Source organism: Balaenoptera ricei, chromosome 15, assembly GCF_028023285.1.
Source record: "Balaenoptera ricei isolate mBalRic1 chromosome 15, mBalRic1.hap2, whole genome shotgun sequence".
NCBI classification, from domain to species: Eukaryota; Metazoa; Chordata; class Mammalia; order Artiodactyla; family Balaenopteridae; genus Balaenoptera; species Balaenoptera ricei.
The window spans coordinates 37,377,792-37,400,431 of record NC_082653.1 but is presented as its reverse complement, the minus strand read 5'-3'; the positions used below and the strand labels follow the sequence as shown (position 1 = coordinate 37,400,431).

The window sequence follows — 22,640 nt, the reverse complement described above, 5'->3', positions numbered from 1 at the left end:
CGATCACCACTAAGTAAATAAAATTATAATTGCATGATCATCTGCCTCTGAAAATGTATAAAACAAGAAAATACCCTTCCAATCAGACTTATGAGAGATAAGCAATGTTACCAGGTACTGACTATGCATACGTTCGTGTGTATACATACATATATCATGTCTATGTGTATGGCAGCATATACATGTATATGTATGTGTACATGCATAGTTATAAAGTAGATATACAAACATACATGTTTTTAAGAAAAATTAAAATGACATCAAGTTTTACATACTTCTTTGCAGTTTGCATTCTTTGGAACACATAAAACACATTTCTCAAAGGGAACAATTAATTCCAATAGCATAGCCATTTTAAAATTTAATACTGCCAAATTACCCAGACAAACAAACAAAAAAAACTATACAAGATATCCTGCCTTTTGGCCGGAACCGCCATCTTCCAGTAATTCGCCAAAATGACCAACACAAAGGGAAAGAAGAGGGGCACCCGCTACATGTTCTCTAGGCCTTTTAAAGAACATGGAGTTGTTCCTTTGGCCACATACATGAGAATCTACAAGAAAGGTGATATTGTAGATATCAAGGGAATGGGCGCTGTTCAAAAAGGAATGCCCCACAAATGTTACCACGGCAAAACTGGGAGAGTCTACAATGTTACCCAGCAGGCTGTTGGCATCACTGTAAACAAACAAGTTAAGGGCAAGATTCTTGCCAAGAGAATTAACGTGTGTATCAGGCATATTAAGCACTCTAAGAGCTGAGATAGATTCCTGAAATGGGTGAAGGAAAATGATCAGAAAAAGAAGGAAGCCAAAGAGAAAGGTACTTGGGTTCAACTGAAGCGCCAGCCTGCCCCACCCAGAGAAGCACACTTCGTGAGAACCAATGGAAAAGAGCCTGACTGTTGGAGCCCAATCCCTATGAATTCATGGTATGATGGATGTAAAGAAAATAAAAGACCTGGACTGTAAAAAAAAAAAGATATCCTCCACTTAAAAACTTTCTTGAAAGGCATATGATTATTTTTATTATGAGGACAATAGTAAAAATTAAAATTAAAACAGTCCAGGAGCTTGGGGTGGGAGGGAGAAATGCCTTCAATGTAAATGGTGGGTTGTTTTTGCTTCTTTGTTTCCTTAAACTGGGTGGTGATTAAGAATATTTATTATCTCGTTCTTCCTCATGCTTTTCATATATTTTACAAATATCCTTTTGAAACTGCTCAATATTTAATAAAAATAATTTTCTAAAAGATATAAAAGTATAAGACAAAAAGGCTTCCTTTCCCATCACACCAGTCCACTCCCACAATGGTGCAAATAAATTGATCATTTCTGATTTCAACTCTTCTAGTCTACCTCCATACCTCTCTAGAGGCAGGATTATTCAATAGAACTCTAGCGAACCATATGTAATTTTAAATTTTCTAGTAATACTCACATTAAAAACAACAACAAGAAAATGGTAAAATTAATTTTAGCAATATATTATTTAAATAGACTGAAAATACTATCAGTTCAACATTATTCAATATTAAAAATGACTGAGGGGGCTTCCCTCGTGGCGTGGTGGTTGAGAATCTGCCTGCCAATGCAGGGGACACGGGTTCGAGCCCTGGTCTGGGAAGATCCCACATGTCGCGGAGCAACTGGGCCCGTGAGCCACAACGACTGAGCCTGCGCGTCTGGAGCCTGTGCTCCGCAACAAGAGAGGCCGTGATAATGAGAGGCCCGTGCACCGCGATGAAGAGTGGCCCCCACTTGCCACAACTAGAGAAAGGCCTCGCACAGAAACGAAGACCCAACACAGCCATAAATAAATAAATAAATAAATAAATAAATAAATAAAAATGACTGAGGTATTTTAACATTCGTTTTTTTCATACTAAGTCTTGGGAATCTGATGTGTATTTTCCTTACAGCACATCTCAATTTGGATGAGCTGCATTTCAATGGCTCAATAACCCCGCCTGGCCAGTAGCTACTGAATTGGAAAGTGTACCTCCAGATAGTATGCTCAAACCCCTATTTCTTGATTTGTTAACTTGAAAATTTTCATTTGACTCCACAGTATGCTATTCCCTTTTTTTTCCTTCTCTTCACCACCACTAATATTATATAATATTTTGTTTTTCAATTGATCTGGAGACAGTTTAAACCTCTCTTCTTAACTCACCAAATTGAGGCAGTGTTATCTCGCTCTCTTTATAAAATGAGGGATTAGGGTCCCTCTGTCTCCTTTCACCTTCTTCCCCTTTCCACCTCCCAACTTTTCTCTAGCAAACTACTACTCTCACATTGTCAAAGTTTTATCATTTATACCATGTTCTGTACTATAACTTTTTTACACAGTGATGTTGGTAAATTGCAAAATGAACAGCATTTACAATATGAAAATTACATGGTAACTACTCTCTGCAGAAACAAATTGTGCGTGTGAAGGAGGAGAAGGCCATACAACACTGCTCCTCTAATCGGTGCTGCTCCAAGAAGCAGAACAAAAACTGAGTCGAGAAGGGCCCGACTTAAATACTCTGTTAACTGAGAACATGCAGCTTTATCACACTTTCTCTTATAGCAATTTCATTTGCTTTTAGGATTTTAGAGCTCCCTAAAAATCCTATTCTGCTTTTGACAGCATTTTTTTTTTTTTTTCTTTTAAACATTTGCCAAAGAGCTACTGTCTTGGGGTTTCTTGTTTTTTGTATTAGTTTAGTTTATCCACCTATCCTTGGAACCCACATTTCTCTCTTTTATTTTGCTGCATTAATTCTTTTAGGAATGGCCTGGGGGTGAGCAAATGTTTTAGTTCTTACTTGTCTTAAAATGCTTTTATTTTCCCTTCATACTGAATTTGCAGTTTGTTGGGAACAGAATCAAAATTCCTACCAAACCAAGAAGGTATCATTCTCTTGTCCTCTAGAAATCATCTCTGTGGTCAATTCCCTATCCCACTCCCATTTCTGGAATCTTTTTTTTTTTGTTTTGTTTTTTTGTTTTAAACTTTTGGGTTTATTTAATTTATTTATTCATTTATTTATGGCTGTGTTGGATCTTCGTTTCTGTGCGAGGGCTCTCTCCAGTTGCGGCAAGCGGCGGCCACCCTTCATCGCGGTGCGCGGGCCTCTCACTATCGTGGCCTCTCTTGTTGCGGAGCACAGGCTCCAGACGCGCAGGCTCAGTAACTGTGGCTCACGGGCCCAGTTGCTCCGCGGCATGCGGGATCCTCCCAGACCAGGGCTCGAACCCGTGTCCCCTGCATTGGCAGGCAGACTCTCAACCACTGTGCCACCAGGGAAGCCCCTGGAATCTTTTAGCATCCTCTCCTGCTCCTTGGTGTTCTGAAATATCAGGAAAATGTGTTTAATTACCGATCCACTCATACGCTTACTCAACTTACTTTGCACTCAGAGAGGCTTTGTGGTCTGAAGATTTGGAAAAGTTAAAAATGTGTGTGTGTATGTGTCTTTTATTTCCTCCAATTTTTTTTCAATTTTCTCTTTCCAGACCCTCTATAAGAAAATGTAGGACCACTATCATGTCTCATCTCTTCACTCATATTTTCCAACTCTTTGTTCTTTCGCTCCATTTTTCTGGAAGGTTTCTTCATCTTTTCACTATACTATTATTTTTTAAGTCAACAATTACACTTTAATTTCCAAGAATCCCTTCTTGGTCTTGAAATACTCCTCTTCCATAGGAGTCTGTTCTTAACTATCCCTCATGATAAAATTTGGAATTATTTTAAGGATTTATCTCTTCTCATTTATTTCTGTTTCTTCTGGCTCAGTTGGTAGGTTTGTTCACATTGATCCTTCTCTTTTAGCTGTCTGTTTCTCATCAGTATCTGCTGATCCTAGTTTGTTTGATCATGTTAATGAATGATCCGGACGTCACAGAGTAATCCAGATTCAAATAGTTACCAACATGGCTTCTTCTTCATTTCTCCTCATCAAATTGCAGACCATTCCATTTCTGGTCACTTCTGAAATAGTTCTTGCTGGTCACTTAATTCTGGATTCCCTAAGAACCATGACCTATTTGGGCTAAAAACTGGATTTTCTTGCTGCAGTTTTCAAAAGTACAGCAGATGAGGGTCTGATGGGCATTATTTCAAAATTAGGCTTTATCTGACAGATCAAAGGTCATTGTTTTAACTTAGTCATAATGGCTACATTGAAACAGATTCTAGAATTAATTCAGTGTTACAGAACTTAGTTGAAGAAAAATTAATTTCACTTACATTTAAGGTCTAAACAAATCAATAAATGAATATATTTATTTTCATGCTATTCCCAATTGTACCATTTTAGGATAGCCTACTAAAGCAAAGAGACATTTGAAATTGTGTGAGTACCTCTATCCTTTCTTATTACAGTAGCTTATGCCAAAAAAAAAAAAAAAACGAACAAGTAAGTGCCCTGTGTCCAGAAAGACAATAAATACCACCTCAGACAGGAGGGTAAATATCCCAAGACACTCTGTATGACGGACTCTAGGTCCATCCACCTCACTACAAATAACTCAGTTTTGTTTCTTTTTATGGCTGAGTAATATTCCATCGTATATATGCATCACATCTTCTTTATCCATTCATCTGTCGATGGACACTTACGTTGCTTCCATGTCCTGGCTATTGTAAATAGTGCTGCAATGAACACTGTGGTACATGACTCTTTTTGAATTATGGTTTTCTCAGGGTATAGGCCCAGTAGTGGTAAGTCAGAAAGAGAAAAACAAATACCATATGCTAACACATATATATGGAATCTAAAAAAAAAATGGTTCTGATGAACCTAGGATCAGGACAGGAATAAAGACACAGACATAGAGAATGGACTTGAGGACACGGGGAGGGGGAAGGGTAGGCTGGGACGAAGTAAGAGAGTAACATTGACATATATACACTGCCAAATGTAAAATAGATAGCTAGTGAGAAGCAGCTGCATAGCACAGGGAGATCAGCTCAGTGCTTTGTGACCACCTAGAGGGTTGGGATAGGGACGGTGGGAGGGAGACACAAGAGGGAGGGGATATGGGGGTATATGTATACATATAGCTGATTCACTTTGTTATACAGCAGAAACTAACACAACATTGTAAAGCAATTATACTCCAATAAAGATGTTAAAAAAAAAAATCCCAAGACACACAAGTAAAAACTAAAATGGTCTCCATGTGCCTATCTAATTGCTTTTCTCTCAGACTTGTAGCAGAGCCATAGTTAAGAAAGTTACTGAGTGACTATTCTATCTTAAAGCTCTCTGAGTTCACCATGCAGTGCCATGAAATTCTGCTCTACTGTGCAATCGTCCCCCGTGAGAACAAAGACTTGCTTACAAGGCTGAATGTGTAAGCTGCCTTCCACTGATTTCAACCTCAGTCTTTCCTCAAACCTTGCAAACACACATACTAAGGGTCCCATCTAAACAAAATCCTCCAACACTAAAATCCTCAGGAAAGTTTATTTCTGAAAAATCCATTCTCAAGTGATTATACATTCATATTACACAACATTTACATTTTAAAAATGTGAATCATGTTATTTAATTTTCCAACTCAGATGGAAAACACTGTTAACACTGGTGATACTTAAAAAGATATGTTGCCCAGGAGAGAAGACTATAAAATGTTAAATATCTGTAATGAAATGTAACAGCTACCAAAACAAGAACAGATGCCTCAGCAGATGGTGCAACTTGTCCACCCAATATCTTTTCTCCCTATTTCAGTGGGTAATGAAAATGAACCCAACTAAAAATACTTGTTTCCAGAGGCTTCCTTACAATTAGTGGTAGCTTTGTGACCCTGTTTAGTCCAGTGATAGATTAAATGTTGAGACTTGGGGATAAGTTTCTGCTTTTCTAATATAGATACAATGTTCCCCACTTCCTTTTTTTGCTTTCTGCTGGGAGTGTGTATGTGACACCTGGAGGTACAGCACCCATTTTGCAACCATGAGGCAATGATCATCAGGATGAAGGCATATCAACTAAGGATGGTAGAGAATGAATATGGAGAGAGGCTGGATTTCTGAGGGAACCACTTAGCTTGAACCAGCCCTGTACTACCTACCACTGAACTTACTGTTATGTGGGGCAGATATGAACCTATGTGTTTAAATACTTTCTGGTTCACAGCACTCATTCTTGACTAAGGCACTGGCAATACCTGAACTTTAGTTGGCCCTCCAGTCATGCGTATATGAAGACTTTAGTGCTTGACCAAAACAGAGATGACTTTCTCTTCTGTAATATTTCCTTTAAATCTTAGATACAGGCCCATGGCCCCTTACCAAAATCCTTTGGGGTCTGATATGTTTCAATGTCAGAAAGGTAATATGGTGCATATATAATACATTATGCAATAGTCCCATCAAATCTAGCCATCACCCTTAAGTCCAGGGGTTGACAGACTATGGACAGTGGTCAAAGTCCAACCTGCCCTCTATTTTTGTAAATAAAGTTTTATTGGAACACAGCCATGACTTCATTTACATACTGTCTCTGGCTGCTTTTGTGCCAGTCACGACGGCAGAGTTGAGTAGTTGACAAAGAGACAGTATGATTCACAAAGCCTAAAATATTTACTATCTAGATCTTTAGAGAAAAAGTTTGTGGATCCCTAGCAAATACACCAGTATTTATGCAGTGAGACCTATAGCTATTCATCCAAAGTGGGATAAATAAAGACTATATATAACCTCCTGTTGATTTAGGCATAATTTTGCCACTAAATTTATGCCAAACTTATGGGAAAACTAAATTTCAAAGCTTTAATGCTTTCAGAATTATGGAAAAAGGGACTGAGGAGCAATTTGTCAGGCTGATCGAATCCACCATGGAGCGGTCAGCTCGCTGGCCAGTCCTTTAACGTCTCATAGCCCAGAAAGCTTAAAAAGTCCTATTGCCTGAGAGCCCTAAGAAATAAAGAGGCAGCATACTACAGTGAAAAGAACACCAGCTGTTGAGTAAGATGAATGATTTCTAATCTTACATTCTGGTGATTTGGAGTATATATTGTTCTTCTCTGAGTCTCCATTTTCAAATCTGTGGAATGGAACCAAAATGTTACTGACTCTGCCCAGGGCCACAGAGGATGGTAAGATTATTTGTCAAAGTGCTATGAACAAGGCAAGACACAAAACACCCATGTGTTACATATATTATTGGGAAAATTGGATATACTTCATTATATATGCTGGCATAAATGTGTATTTTATTAGATATAATGTATATTTAATTATTAGCTTTTCCTCTTTTACTGAACAGAGTGTTTGATTGCAGAAAAGTCAAAGTTTTTCCAGTCCTCCAAAATGTCTGGGGTTCCTCATGATATTTCTTAATTCTAATACAAGGAAGCTAACATTATACTTTTAATATTTTGCTGTTCTATACATAATTTGAGTCATATGGACCATATTTCTCAGGGAGCTTCTTTGAATAGTTCATTTCTAACGACTATTCAAAACTTTCATGGGGACTTTACCATATTAATTTTTTATGCAATATAAATATTAGAAAAAATACATAAATGTGATAGATTTTTAAAAGACTTTTAAAAATATTTTTGATCTTACAATTTTAAATTTCAAAAATCAGATTTTTCTAAACTAAGACTTTTTAAATCATGGAGTTTACACAGTTAAAATACTGATTTACTTTCAAACGTAACAGTAAGAATTGCTATTATTGCTTAACTCCTATATTTCTCCAAGTGCTCAGTCTTCACATACTTGTTTACACAATCTCGAATAAAAACATTTATACTTTAATAATAATTTCCAGAAGCTGATAGGATTCTCTTAATATTTAAATAAATAAATACTACCTAATACATAGCTGTTTTATTACATAGCCTAAATGCTACATGGCCTAAATTTTAGAGAAGTCCTTTTGTTAGATTTGACAGCAATTACTCATCGTGGAAATGTATCCTGTATAGAAGCTCTTCTACCAAGAAACGGGTTAGATTTCAAAAGGCTGTCAATCAGCCCCTTCGTTCATGAGTCCACATGACCACGACAGTGCCTCTTAGAGCTGGGCAAGCTGAATATGCTTTTGTTTTAAAGTGGCTTTGTCTGTACTAATGAGAGCCTCCCAGGTGAAGGTTCCTAGTAGAGAAGCACCTATTTTTTTCCAAGTCTGTGCTGCTAAAGTTCCCTCCTCAGAAGACAAGCTCAGGTGGTATAGTTTGCAATGGAGGCATGTAAATATGCAAGCCTATGTTTTGAGGTCTGTGTACATTTTGAGTCGCCAGGAACCCAGAGAAGGGTACATGAGCAGCTTACAAGGTACCCAAATATGGCCATAAAAATCACATCTTAGAGCTCATAGATTCAGAGCTGCTTTAAATGAGTAGACTTCATACCCACCTCATTTGAGCTCATCATCAACGAGAAGGCAAAACATAATCAACGAAACAAAGGCGGAATTATGAGCACCTAAAGGAAATTAATTCTGGAAATGTATAAGGTGGGAAGTGTAAGAACTAAGAAAAGGACACTGTGGATGAAACACTGAGGCAGAGGCAATGAATAACACGACAACAAAGCAAGATGCATCTTCACTAGGGCTGGAGCAGAGGTAAGGAGCTGGAAGAAAAGGCAGCCCTTGATGGGCTTCCAGATCAGGTTTGAATACAGATCAGCACAGCCTAATGTGTCAGCTAAATTGGGGGAATAAGGAAGGTAAGCTATGGTGAAACTGTTGACTGGGAAACAGAGGAAAGAGTTAGCCAGATTGAATGGAGAAAAGAGACCAAGAGAGTGTGACCCAAGCAAGTATAGCAGATACCAGCCAGACACCAATCCCTACAGAAAATATCCACAGAACAAGGGAAGCAAATATGGAAACCACTCTTGGTTACTTAAGAACTTCCACTACCATAGTGCTGGGGTTGCAATGTGTCTGAATTGAGGGGATGAATCAGTATTGGTCTAGACCAGCAGTTCTCAAACTTGGCTGCATATTGGAATAACCCGGAAAGCTTCAATAAAATATTGATGTCTGGACCCCATAGAAAGTCTGATTCCAAGGTTCTCGTGTGGGGTGTAAGCAACAGTATTTTCTAAAGTTCCCACAGTCATTTTAAATCCTAGCCAAAGTTGAGAACAGCTTAAGCTTTAATGTGCATTAAATTAAATTAAAATATAGATTTTGACTGAATAGATCTAGGGTGGGACCCAAGATTCAGCAGTTCTAACAAGCTCTCAGAAAATGCTGTCACTGCTGGTCACTGGACCATGTTTTACGTAGCGAGGGCCTAGTCCTGCCTTGTCCAATACAACAGAGACCAGCCACTTGAAACGTGACTGATGTGACTGAGGAACCAAATTTTTAATTTAATTTAAATTAAATTAAATTTAAAATCTGAAACATGATTTGATTATTGGAAAATATTTAATTATGCATTAAGCAATTTGGTGAACACCTTTTCAATTGATATCTAAATACAGATCAAACATCTCTAATGAAAATTTAGCATCTGAATTGAAATGTAGTATAAGCATAAAATATGGACTCGATTTCAAAGATTTAGTATGAAATAAAGAAAATAAAATATCTCTGGCAATTTTTTTATATTGCTTACATGTTGAAATGATAATGGCCTAGATATACTGGGTTAAATAAAACATTATTAAAATTAATTTTACCTGTTTTTCTTTTCTTTTTTTAAGAATGTGGCTACTAGAAAATTTTAAATTATATATATGGCTAGCTTTATATTTTTTTTGGACAGCACTGGTCAAGAACAAAGGCGATTGAGGCTTTCCTGTTACATGTTGTCAGTAATTGATCTAATGCATGAATATGTGACACAGATCTAGCTGATGAGAACCAAGGGGAAGCTGTAGCAGGCTTCCTGAGGAAGAAATTATTTCTTAATAAAAAAAGAAAGCCTGGGAGTTCCCTGGTGGTCTAGTGGTTAGGATTCAGCGCTTTCACTGACATGCACCGGGTTCAATCCCTGGTCAGGGAACTGAGATCCCGCAAGACTTGCGGGGCAGCCAAAATTTAAAAAAAAAAGACACATAAGAAAAAGTCCTTTGTCCCTGCCTCCTTCCATGCCTACTTTGCCCCTGTCTCCTTCTAGCTGTATTTCAATGCAGCTAAGAGAGGATAAAATGCATAGAGTTGGCAGCCATTTTACCACCATGAGGAAACAGGACCCTGGGTCCTAAATACTCCTTAGGGTTGCAAATCAAAATAGGACCCTCCATCTTTGAATTTATTATTAGATTAAAAAAATAATGCCCTTATTGTTTAAATCAGTGCTCCTTAAATGTTACTGTGCATTTGAATTACCTGAGGATCTTATTAAAATATAGATTCCCTTTCAGCAAATCTAGGGTAGGACCTGAAAGTCCAGGTTTCTAACAGGCTCCCAGGTGGCATCTATATAGCTGATACAAGGACTGCACTTTCATTAGCAAGAGCTCAAACCGAAATTACTTAGATACTCTAGTACTTGCTGATGAAAGCATTCCTAATGGACACAGGAGGCAAAACCAATTTCTGCCCATTAACAACAGCTCCATTTACACACTGGCTGGCAGCATAATCATGTCAGACCAACTGGGGACAGAGGATCTAGGAATTTTGTAGCTTTCCCAAAAAACAATAACTATTACGGGAGCATGAGGGCAGAGAGCAAGGGTCCTGTGGTCATATGAGTTTGGAAGATGCTGGGGTAAAAGAAGTTAAGACATTTCTCTACTATTGGGCTTTGCATGCATAGTCACTGCTATGGCGGTACATGCTTTAATTTTGAAAGTACTGTTAATTACACTTGATTACAAAATACTTTCTTTTCACAGAGAATATCATTAGAGTAACATACCACAGAAAACACTTTGTGAATTGCTGCATTATTCAGATCATGAGTTAAAAGAAACAGCAAGGCCTATAAGCCTTGATGCCTGAGAAAATGTAGTTTGTGTGGTACTAAATGTATAAGAAGCATGGAGTTTGGAGTGAAGTAATCTAGATTCAAATCACTCACTGTATCACACACATCACAAGTCAGCTGTGTGAGGATGGACAAGTTTGTTATACTCTGTGGCTAGACTTCTTCACCCATAAGACAGGAGAAGAATGCCTGCCTACATCATAGAACTATGGTAAGAATAATGCATGTTCACACTTTTCAAAATGACACTTCTTGGATGTGGAACAGCATTAAAACTTATATATATATATATATATATATATATATATATATATATATATGATGTTATATATATATATGTATATATATATAATATATTTAGAAATACACAAATACATCATGAAGTAGAATATATAACTCACATGTAGGCTAAAGGTATCTGGGAGAAAATCTAGGCTACCTGGACATGTTGGGGAAATCATTCACTCTCCTCTGCTCTTAAGTGTATTTCATAGACTAGCTGCACATGTTCGAAAGTACTTTAAAGCCAAAGCTCTTAGAGCTTGAGAAAGCCTTGGATACCACTTGGCCAGTGCAGGCTAGCTACTCAGCAGGTCTCCCCACAAGGGCATCCATCCCACAGTTTGGCCACCACTTTCCAAAATTTGCAGGTTCATATGTGAGAGGTTAGGATGCCCAGAGTTCATAAGGCCTCAAAGAACTGATTCTGTTTAAAAAACTAAAAGACATTAAAGGATTTTTTAATGCCAAAATATTAGAGTGAGAAAAATTGTAATAACTCTTAAGTGGATCATATCCTTTGACCAGTGATATTATTTAATGCTTAGAGACAATGATGTGTTTGAAGAAACTGTTCTTTGCAAGTAGTACTGATGATAATCTGTCCATTTTTGCCTGTTTCCTTTGTCTATACTTCTATAATTGACTTTCTCCCTTCTAATCATTTTTGAATAAAGTTTTACACAGAATCATTCATTTGCTCAAAAAATATTTACCTGGTTCTTTCAATGTTGCTGTGTGCTGAGAACACAAATATGATGTAGACATGGTCCTGTCTAGTCCAGGGGTAAAAAGACAGAGGAGAGATAAAGTATGTGTATGAATAATAGCAAGTTGAGACAGTGTGTCACTGAAACCTTACGAAAAGCACATGGATCATTTCTGGTTTAGGGAATGTGGTAGGCAGGATAATAGCTTCTTCCTAATGCTCAGAATCTGTGAATATGTTATGTCATAAGCAAAGGAGAATTATAGGCAAAGGTTGCAGTGTCATTAAGATTGCTATTCCACTGATCGTAACATAAAGAGACTATCCTAGATTATCCAGGTGGACCTAATATAATCACAAAGGTCCTTAAATGAGGAAGAAGGAGGCAGAAGAGTAAGAAACACATGACACTGTGAGAAAGACTCCACAGGCCATTGACGATTTTGAAGATGGAAGGGGGCCACCAGCCAAGGAATGCAGGCGACCTCTAGAAGCTGGAAAAGGCAAGGAACAGATCCTCCCCAGAGCCTTCAGAAGGCACAGTCAGCCAACACCTTGATTTTAGCACATTGAGACCCATTTTAGACTTCTGACCTCCAAAATTGAAAGATAAGAATAAGTCTGTGTTGTTTTAAGCCACTAACTTCATGGTAATATTCTACAATAGCAATAAGAAATTAATACATGGAATTTGAGAAAACTCTGTGAAGGAACCAGCCTGGTAGGTTGTAAGAAATTTGAAGACATAGTTGTGATTCTTAACAAATTAAAAATAAATATATAGTTCTCAAAGTGTTAAAGGATTCACTAGGTCAGATTTAAATTTTCCACCCAATGAAACAGAAAACAAAAGTAAATAACATAAACGCGTTATACCACTTTTACTAAATTAGTCTAACATAAAAGACAGCCCTTTTTATATTTAATGACATGCACAAGAGATGCCAACATTAATCACCAAAAAACTACGTACTCTGAAATCTTCAAGTGATTACCAAACTTTATCCCTAACGTTGCAAACTATCCCCTTATCTCACCCATATTCGAGAAACTATTCAAGTTAACATGGTATATTAAAAGATTTCCAAATTTGGTATTAGTTTCAACCAAATCAGAAAGCCTCAAGGTCACATAGCCTCATCCACCAGAGGGCAGACAGCAGAAGCAAGAACTACAATCCTGCAGCCTGTGGAATAAAAACCACATTCACAGAAAGATAGACAAGATAAAGAGGCAAAGGGCTATGTACCAGATGAAGGAATAAGATAAAACCCCAGAAAAACAACTAAATGAAGTGGAGATAGGCAACCTTCCAGAAAAAAGAATTCAGAATAATGATAGTGAAGATGATCCAGGACCTCAGAAAAAGAATGGAGGCAAAGATCAAGAAGATGCAAGAAATGTTTAACAAAGACCTTGAAGAATTAAAGAACAAACAAACAGAGAGGAACAATACAATAACTGAAATGAAAAATACACTAGAAGGAATCATTAGCAGAATAACTGAGGCAGAAGAACGGATAAGTGACCTGGAAGATAGAATGGTGGAATTCACTGCTGCAGAACAGAATAAAGAAAAAAGAACAAAAAGAAATGAAGACACACTAAGAGACCTCTGGGACAACATTAAACACAACAATATTCGCATTATAGGGGTCCCAGAAGGAGAAGAGAGAGAGAAAGGACCTGAGAAAATATTTGAAGAGGTTACAGTTGAAAACTTCCCTAACATGATAAAGGAAATAGCCTCCTATGTCCAGGAAGTGCAGAGAGCCCCATACAGGATAAAACCAAGGAGAAATACGCCTGGACACATAGTAATCAAATTGGCAAAAATTAAAGACAAAAAATTACTGAAAGTAGCAAGGGAAAAATGAAAAATAACATACAAGGGAACTCCCATAAGGTTAAAAGCTGATTTCTCAGCAGAAACTCTACAAGCCAGAAGGGAGTGGCATGATATACTTAAAGTGATGAAAGGGAAGAAGCTACAACCAAGATTACTCTACCCGGCAAGGATCTCATTCAGATTCGATGGAGAAATCAAAAGCTTTACAGACAAGCAAAAGCTAAGAGAATTCAGCACCACCAAACCAGCTCTACAACAAATGCTGAAGGAACTTCTCTAAGTGGGAAACACAAGAGAAGAAAAGGACCTACAAAAACAAACCCAAAACAATTAAGAAAATGGTAATAGAAACATACATATTGATAATTACCTTAAACGTGAATGGATTAAATGCTCCAAGAAAAAGGCAGAGGCTTGCCGAGTGGATACAAAAACAGGACCCATATATATGCTGTCTACAAGAGACCCACTTCAGACCTAGGGACATATACAGACTGAAAGTGAGGGGATGGAAAAAGATATTCCATGCAAATGGAAATCAAAAGAAAACTGGAGTAGCAATACGCATATCAGATAAAATAGACTTTAAAATACAGAATGTTACAGAATGTTACAAGAGACAAGGAAGGACACTACATAATGATCAAGAAGAAGATATAACAATTATAAATATGTATGTACCCAACATAGGAGCACCTCAATACATAAGGCAACTGCTAACAACTATAAAAGAGGAAATCGACAGTAACACAATAATAATGGGGGACTTTAATAACTCACTTCCACCAATGGACAGATCATCCAAACAGAAAATTAATACGGAAACACAAGCTTTAAATGACACAATAGACCAGATAGATTTTGATATTTATAGGACATTCCATCCAAAATCAGCAAATTACACTTTCTTCTCAAGTGCGCATGGAACATTCTCCAGGATAGATCACATCTTGAGTCACAAATCAAGCCTCAGTAAATTTAAGAAAATTGAAATCATATCAAGCATCTTTTCTGACCACAAAGCTATGAGATTAGAAATGAATTACAGGGAAAAAAACGTAAAAGCCACAAACACATGGAGGTTAAACAATACATTACTAAATAACCAAGAGATCACTGAAGAATCAAAGAGGAAATCAAAAAATACCTAGAAACAAATGACAATGAAAACAAAACAATCCAAAACCTATGGGATGCAACAAAAGCAGTTCTAAGAGGGAAGTTTATAGCTATACAAGGCTACCTCAAGAGACAAGAAAAATCTCAAAAAAATCTAACCTTACACCTTAAGGAACTAGAGAAAGAAGAACAAACAAAACCTAAAGTTAGCAGAAGGAAAGAAATCATAAAGATCAGAGGAGAAATAAATGAAATAGAAACAAAGAAAACAATAGCAAAGATCAATAAAACTAAAAGCTGGTTCTTAGAGAAGATAAATAAAATTGATAAACCATTAGCCAGACTCATGAAGAAAAAGAGGGAGAGGACTCAAATCAATAAAAATAGAAATGGAAAAGGAGAAGTAACAACAGACACTGCAGAAATACAAAGCATCCTAAGAGACTACTACAAGCAACTCTATGCCAATAAAATGGACAAACTGGAAGAAATGGACAAATTCTTAGAAAGGTATAAGCTTCCAAGACTGAACCAGGAAGAAATAGAAAATATGAACAGACCAGTCACAAGTAATGAAATTGAAACTGTGATTAAAAATCTTCCAACAAACAAAAGTCCAGGACCAGATGGCTTCAGAGGTGGATTCTATCAAACATTTTGAGAAGAGCTAACACCCATCCTTCTCAAAGTCTTCCAAAAAAGTGCAGAGGAAGGAACACTCCCAAACTCATTCTATGAGGCCACCATCACCCTGATACCAAAACCAGACAAAGATACGACAAAAACAGAAAATTACAGACCAATATCACTGATGAATATAGATGCAAAACTCCTCAACAAAATACTAGCAAACAGAATCCAACAGCACATTAAAAGGTCCATACACCATGATCAAGTGGGATTTACCCCAGGGATGCAAGGATTCTTCAATATACGCAAATCAATCAATGTGATACACCATATCAACAAACTGAAGAATAAAAACCATATGATCATCTCAATAGATGCAGAAAAAGCTTTTGATCAAATTCGACACCTATTTATGATAAAAACTCTCCAGAAAGTGGGCATAGAGGGAACCTACCTCAACATAATAAAGGTCATATATGAACAACCCACAGCAAACATCATTCTCAATGGTGAAAAACTGAAAGCATTTCCTCTAAGATCAGGAACAAGACAAGGATGTCCACTCTCACCACTATTATTCAACATAGTTTTGGAAGTCCTAGCCACAGCAATCAGAGAAGACAAAGAAATAAAAGGAATCCAAATTGGAAAAGAAGAAGTAAAACTGTCACTGTTTGCAGATTACATGATACTATACGTAGAGAATCCTAAAGATGCCACCAGAAAACTACTAGAGCTAATCAATGAATTTGGTAAAGTTGCAGGATACAAAATTAATGCACAGAAATCTCTTGCATACTTATATACTAATCATGAAAAATCTGAAAGAGAAATTAAGGAAACACTCCCATTTACCCAGCAACAAAAATAATAAAATACCTAGGAATAAACCTACCTAGGGAGACAAAAGACCTGTATGCAGAAAACTATAAGACACTGATGAAAGAAATTAAAGATGATACAAACAGATGGAGAGATACACCATGTTCTTGGATTGGAAGAATCAACATTGTGAAAATGACTATACTCCCCAAAGCAATCTACAGATTCAATGCAATCCCTGGTAATCAAATTACCAATGGCATTTTTTACAGAACTAGAACAAAAAATCTTAAAATTTGTATGGAGACACAAAAGACCTTGAATAGCCAAAGCAGTCTTGAGGGAAAAAAATGGAGCTGGAGGAATCAGGCTCCCAGACTTCAGACTCTACTACAAAGCTACAGTAATCAAGACAGTATGGTACTGGCACAAAAACAGAAAAATAGATCAATGGATAAGATAGAAAGCCCAGAGATAAACCCACACAGCCATGGTCAACTAATCTATGACAAAGGAGGCAAGGATATATAATGGAGACAAGATAGTCTCTTCAGTAAGTGGTGCTGAGAAAACTGGACAGCTACATGTAAAAGAATGAAATTAGAACACTCCCTAACACCATACACAAAAATAAACTTAAAATGCATTAGAGACCTAAATGTAAGACCGGACACTATAAAACTCTTAGAGGAAAACATAGGAAGAACACTCTTTGACATAAATCACAGCAAGGTCTTTTTTGATCTACCTCCTATAGTATGGAAATAAAAACAAAAATAAACAAATGGGACCTAATGAAACTTAAAAGCTTTTGCACAGCAAAGGAAACCATAAACAAGACCAAAAGACAACCCTCAGAATGGGAGAAAATATTTGCAAATGAATCAATGGGCAGAGGATTAATCTCCAAAATATATAAACAGTTCATTCAGTTCAATATTAAAAAAAAAAAACCCAACCCAAAAATGGGCAGAAGACCTAAACAGACATTTCTCCAAAGAAGACATACAGATGGCCAAGAAGCACATGAAAAGCTGCTCAACATCACTAATTATTAGAGAAATGCAAATCAAAACTACAATGAGGTGTCACCTCAAACCAGTGAGAATGGGCATCATCAGAAAATCTACAAACAACAAATGCTGGAGAGGGTGTGGAGAAAAGGGAACCCTCTTGCACTGTTGGTGGGAATGTAAATTGATACAGCCACTATGGAGAACAGTATGGACGTTCCTTAAAAAACGAAAAATAGAATTACCATATGACCCAGCAATCCCACTACTGGGCATATACCCAGAGAAAACCATAATTCCAAAAGACACATGCACCCCAATGTTCATTGCAGCCCTATTTACAATAGCCAAGTCGTGGAAGCAACCTAAATGCCCATCGACTGACAAATGGATAAAGAAGATGTGGCACATATATACAATGGAACATTACTCAGCCATAAAAAGGAATGAAATTGGGTCATTTGTAGAGACGTGGATTGGTCTAGAGACTGTCATACAGAGTGAAGTAAGTCAGAAAGAGAAAAACAAATATCGTATATTAACGCATATATGTAGAGCCTAGAAACATGGTACAGGTGAACCAGTTTGCAGGGCAGAAATTGAGACACAGATGTAGAGAACAAACTTATGGACACCAAGGGGGGAAAGCGGCGGGGGGTGGGAGTGGTGGGATGATTTGGGAGATTGGGATTGACATGTATACACTGATGTGTATAAAATGGATGACTAATAAGAACCTGCTGTACAAAAAAATAAATAAAATATAATTCAAAAAAAAAAGGAATTAAAAAGGAGAAGTAATTATCAAAAAAGAAAAAGAAAGCCTCAAGATCAAGAGGATTTAGGTGGTTTGGAAGATAGAAAAATGCAAATGTCAATGCAAATGTAAATGTCAGTCACATGAAGACCTCCAGTATTCAAATAAAGATAATTCTACATTAGCTACAATCACAGTATATACATACACATATGTATATGTGTTTGTTTATACTGTGATTAACACACATCCATATATATTTAAAATACCTATACACACGTTGTGTGTGTATATGCATATATAGATACAGACATGAATAGTGATATAGAAGTATGTAATATATATATGTCAATAAAGGCATTCATCTTATTTTCATAATTAATAGTGCTGACAGGTAACTGACACAATTAGAAACATCGTCCACAATCCTGCAGTTCTCAGTGTTATAAGAACCCCCGCCCTGATTCAGCTTGACTACAGAGACAAATATTGATACTTTGCTGCTGTAAGCCAGTGCCTTGTACAACAAAGGATTGTACTATGAGGTACTTTAATTTTTTTTTTTAAGAAATGAACAAAATATATTTTTTTATAATTTATGTTGAGAGAAAACAGAAGCTGCATTAACAACATGCTTCCTAGTTTCTCTCAGCCCACAGAAATCAGACCACAGCGTATCCGCCAGGACTGGAAATCCAATCACCTAGTGCCTGGAGCACCTGTCACCTCAGCCCCTCCAGGAGGCCCTGGGGAGTGTTTATCATAATCACTCTGTTCTGCAGTTTGCTGCAGGTCGTGTGCTGCCCCCAAGCCCCTCTGGAAGTAGACGGAGGGAGTAAGTTCGACAAGTAAATATCAAAGTACAAACCTATCAATCCAGTACCATTAGGGAAACATTCAACCCAACAACTCGGTTCAACTAAACAACTGCCCAGGAGGGTCAGAAACAGAAAGGTGTCCCAGTGCGGGGCCTGGGCCACAAGGTGATGGCACTTTTAAAGCTGAAGGACGCCTCTGTTCTCACAAGACAGGCGGGAGCATCTGCACTGGAAGGTTGTGTTATTATACAAAAAGGGTTTATACAGTGTCTACAAGATCTTAGGTGCTACAGTAGACATACAAATGTTCTAAAATTTCTTGCCTAACTACTTGCATGAACGACTTTAACATGCCTAATGCAGGCTCACCCACTGGACAACAACATAGCTACACAGACTTGTCTTACAGCTCTTCCTAAAACAAGCCTTTCAGGCCCTCTCAATCTGGGGTCTAGCGAATTCAGGGCCGGGGTTGGGGGGATGGGGTGGTCTGTGAACTAAGATGGGAATAAAGTTACATCTTTACTTACACTAACTTCTCATTAAAATCCAGACTCTTCTCCAATTATGGGCATAGGCAACAAACCACAATAGTATTAGCAGGATCTGTGATTCTGTCATCAATAGAAACCACAGATATTTTAATATCACATTACGGTTGCCATAGGATCTTGAAATGCTGTGTACCATCACCACCACTTTGAAATTATAGTAGCTAATAGGGCTACAACTAGATATTAGTTTATCCATTAAAGATGAACACATTACTATAGCACAATTCATAAAACTTCGATAGCTCTAATGCAATATAACTCATTTCCTTGGTAATCTTATGTATTTTATTTGATGCATTAATAACCTTTCTTTCTGCAAAAAAATCCACAGGCTTCCCCAGATGCCAAATGGGTCCATGACACAAAAATATTAAGACCCCTCCCCAAGCTAGAACAACAATTCTAGTTCCCGAATTCTAGTTGACTCACCCAATCAATTTCAAATTCAGTCAAATTGAATGACTGGGATCATACAGGAAAAGACAAGGCAATTAGAAGTATTTTCCCTTTGAATTCATTTATTCATGCATGCAGCAGATACCAGAGCAAACCATACCTTCAAAGCACCATGGCAGGTGATGGGGTGGGTAGAAAGATAGAGAAAGCAATACTGTTCTTAAGGAGCCCAAAGGCTCACAGAATAAAGGACTCTACAGATAACTGTACACAGATAACTTTACTCCAAGGGAATAAGTGTTGGATTAAAGAACTAACATTTGCAACTGAACATCATCGAGAGCTTTTAGCCAGAGGTGACTTGAACTGAGATGTTTCTTTAGAAAACTAATCTGGTTGAGCAGTTTGTAAAGTGGGCTGGAGGGAAGTTAAGATCATCAAGGAGATCATTCTAGTAATTCCAACAAGAGATACCATGGGCCTAATGGAGGAAAGTACCAAGAGGAAAAGTGAACGGTGATGCAGGGCATAGAGCCCTTGTCTTGTGTACATGGCTTCATCTGAAAAACTCAAAGAATTTAATTGCCAATAACAAAGAAATGTTTAGCTAAACTAATTTAATATACATTGTGTACTATCATGCTATTATTTGTGCATTGTATTATATATATACATATATATGCATATTGTATCATGTAATTATTTAAAACTGTTTTCAACAACTTTATAATAACATGGGGAAATGTTTTGCTACTTTAAGTGAAAAAGCTCTATACAGAATTATATAATTTAGAAGTATATGTGGGTTATTACAAAAATGTCTTCAATTTGTTCTCACCTGTATCCACACCTGTATTAGTTTCCCATGTCTGCCATAGAAAAACTACCACAAACCAGGTAACTTAACATAATAGAAATGTATTCTCTCACCGTTGAGGTCAAAAGTCTGAAATCAAGGCGTTGGCCCGGCCACATTTCCTTCAGAGGCTCTGGGGAGATTCCATTTCTGTCTCTTCCCACTTCTGCTGGTGAAGCACTCCTTGGCTTGAGGCTGCATCAGTCCAGTCTCTGCCTCTGTCTTCACATCAGCTTCTCCTCTTCTGTGGGTCTCTCTCAAACCACCTCTGCCTCTCTCTTACAAGGAAGCACTTAGCGTCCACTTATCCAGGATAAGTGTTTCCGCTCAAATTCTTTTAATCACCTCTCTTGCCACATAAGGGAACAATCATAGGTTCCACCGATAGGACATGGATTTCAGGGGCCATTTCCAGCCAACCACAGCATGCTTTGTCATGTGGTTCTGTGGCTCCTCCCACCAAGAGGAGGAGTCAATTTCCTCACTTCCTCCATCTGGACTGACCTTGGGACTTGCTTAAGCCAACAGAATGCAGCAGAAGTGATCTTGTGCCAGCTCCTAGCCTAGGTCTCAAGAGACCTTACTGACCGCCAGTCTCTCTGTTTCTCTCTCTCTCGAAATCCTGCCTCTCCTGCATGAACAGGCCTAGGCTAGCCTTCCTGATGAGGACGGGCACATGGTCTAGTCAACCCACCCTCAGCCTACAGCTGGCAAACTCCCAGAGGTGTGAGCAAGGCCATTCTTGACTAAACAGACACCAGCTAATGCCAAGATATGACTGAGCCATGCTGAGGTCAATCAAGCCTGGACCACTTCCTCATAAATGCCCACTGTACCCGTAAAACAATAAAGGCTTAATGTTTTAAGTCACTGATATTGGTACCATAACACATTTTCTTTACTGAAAGAAAAATAACAACTATCACTCACTGCTAGAATTAAGAGCACTGCAAGACTGAGTGCATGTTATTTTGCAAATTCAAAACGGAACTTCATTTAAAGAACAAATTTAAACTTCTCAGCAAAACAATAACAACAAAAGATGTTTAACTCTAGACACTCCTTATTTTATTGATCATTAGGTATGTACAGTAGAATCCTGAGTAGACTGACAAAACTGTTTTTCTAACAGAGCCTTGGGATTTATCATCTGACACTTCAACCACAGGTAGACTAAAATTATACCATGTATGAGGCTGGTATTACCTATTTATTTTTTTCTTCAGGAGTTAAGAAAGAGATCAGCTGATTTTCATCTTCAAAATTAAGTCTGTAAAAATAACTAATCTCAACTGGATCCATAATTCTGATAAAAGCTAGTCATCAGATTAAAATGTTTCCATGACTAACTCTGTATCCTTACCAGCAGAACTAAATTGATTTAGAGTTCAAGTTTCTCAAAAATATTTTGGAAATGTAACATTATGTTCTCCATGACATTCTATGGCATTCTTTTACAGCTTTTTAATTGAATTCAATTTGCAATGGGAAAGGAAACCTAATTCTCTTGGGAGGGTTTCAGGAAGATGTGGGAGGGTTTCAGGAAGATATGGGAAAGTTCATCTGGGTAAAGAAAAAGAAATGATTCATGACTAAGATGCAGTAATACTGCCAAACACCACCCCTGAGAGCCAAAACCAACACCTGAAGATCAGGGGTCACCTAGAGGGACAAGACTTTGCTCAGAAGGGACAACTCCTCTCCCATACATGACAATGAACTGACCATTCAACACCAGCTTTTGGCTAAAACAACCTCTGAATACCCAGGATCCATAGAGAGATTCAAGTCCTTAATAATGTAAAATAACATTTAATGAGGGCTCACTGTGTTCCAGGAACAGTTCGTATGTTTTACATAAATAAGCTCAGTTAAGTCCTACAACAACCCATGAGATGTCAATTAATTAACAATTAATAATAATT

The 22,640-nt window shown here is 37.6% G+C and overlaps 1 protein-coding gene and 1 pseudogene across 10 annotated transcripts in view; one reads left to right on the top strand and one right to left on the bottom strand.

The window, feature by feature from the left end:
* PLCB4 (phospholipase C beta 4) overlaps positions 1–22,640 on the bottom strand; it is a 415,724-nt gene that overhangs the window by 206,044 nt on the left and 187,040 nt on the right. The gene's annotated exons all lie outside the window — the stretch shown is intronic.
* On the top strand, positions 437–940 carry LOC132349847 (large ribosomal subunit protein eL21-like; annotated as a pseudogene).